The following is a 1,679-nucleotide window of genomic DNA, read 5'->3' as shown; positions in this document are numbered from 1 at the left end:
TGACGTATTTTTGCGTCATTCGTAATGATGTGGTGTCCGTCTCTCCCCCGTGTGTCTGACCGAGCTTCTCGGAAGCTACGCCGCCTCCGGCGGCGCTAGAGGGGGGGGGGCCATGACCCCGGCAAGCCAGTGAGGACCGGGGAAGCCTCGACCAAAGGCGCCCAACTTTAATCAGTGACTCATTCCGGGGCCGTATACCAGGTGCGCCCGCGGCGCGCTCTCGGCGAAATTAGCCATTCTACTCGCTCTCCGTGACGTATTTTTGCGTCATTCGTAATGATGTGGTGTCCGTCTCTCCCCCGTGTGTCTGACCGAGCTTCTCGGAAGCTACGCCGCCTCCGGCGGCGCTAGAGGGGGGGGGGCCATGACCCCGGCAAGCCAGTGAGGACCGGGGAAGCCTCGACCAAAGGCGCCCAACTTTAATCAGTGACTCATTCCGGGGCCGTATACCAGGTGCGCCCGCGGCGCGCTCTCGGCGAAATTAGCCATTCTACTCGCTCTCCGTGACGTATTTTTGCGTCATTCGTAATGATGTGGTGTCCGTCTCTCCCCCGTGTGTCTGACCGAGCTTCTCGGAAGCTACGCCGCCTCCGGCGGCGCTAGAGGGGGGGGGGCCATGACCCCGGCAAGCCAGTGAGGACCGGGGAAGCCTCGACCAAAGGCGCCCAACTTTAATCAGTGACTCATTCCGGGGCCGTATACCAGGTGCGCCCGCGGCGCGCTCTCGGCGAAATTAGCCATTCTACTCGCTCTCCGTGACGTATTTTTGCGTCATTCGTAATGATGTGGTGTCCGTCTCTCCCCCGTGTGTCTGACCGAGCTTCTCGGAAGCTACGCCGCCTCCGGCGGCGCTAGAGGGGGGGGGGCCATGACCCCGGCAAGCCAGTGAGGACCGGGGAAGGCGAGACTGCGTCAGCTGTTCCCACAGCAGAAAGTCCCCGCCGGTGGGGTCCCCCCGCGCCGCTATAGCCCAGTCCCACTCCCAAGGCTCTCCCGCCGAATGGCCGACCTGCCCAAGGTCTCGCTCGCCGACCTCCTCTCCGGAACCGTGCCTCTCGTCGACAGTGGCGGCGTCCGTGGAGAAGATGGCGGTGCTGGCAGCCATCCTGTGCGCAGCTCTGCCGACGCCCCTGTAATTGATCTCGATGCATCATCGCCGCCGCCGCCTTGCCAGCCGCTTTGCCGGCCGCTTTGCCAGCCGCTGCCGCCGCGCCCTGAGACCGGGTCTGCCGCCAACGCCACCTCCGCCTCCACCTCCACCTCCACCTCCGCCTCCACCTCCGCCTCCACCTCCGCCTCCTCCTCCGCCACCTCCGCCTCCCCCTCCTCCGCCGCCGCCTCCTCCTCCTCCGCCGCCGCCGCATCCGCCTCCTCCGCCTCCACCTCCTCGCGGCCGCCGCTGCTCGCGCCGCCCTCCAAGCGGCCGCGCCCCGCCTCCTCGGACCGCGAGCTCTTCCTGCACGGCGACGACTCGGCGCTGCCCGCGGCCGAGGCGGCCGCGTGGCGTGCCGCGGTGGACCGCCACCTGCAGGGAGGCACGCAGTTTGTGGACAGCGACTTCCCGGCGACGCAGCTGTCGATCCGGGGAAAGGACGAGCCGGACGAGGAGGCGCGGCCGGCGCCGCCACCGGCCGTGGCGGCTGGCGAGGCCCCCAAGTGCCGCTGCGGCGTGCAGGCGA

This window comes from Emiliania huxleyi (assembly GCF_000372725.1).
Source record: "Emiliania huxleyi CCMP1516 unplaced genomic scaffold EMIHUscaffold_99, whole genome shotgun sequence".
In the NCBI taxonomy this organism is placed as follows: domain Eukaryota; phylum Haptophyta; order Isochrysidales; family Noelaerhabdaceae; genus Emiliania; species Emiliania huxleyi.
The sequence above is the reverse complement of the archived record's forward strand: the minus strand, read 5'-3'. Positions refer to the sequence as shown.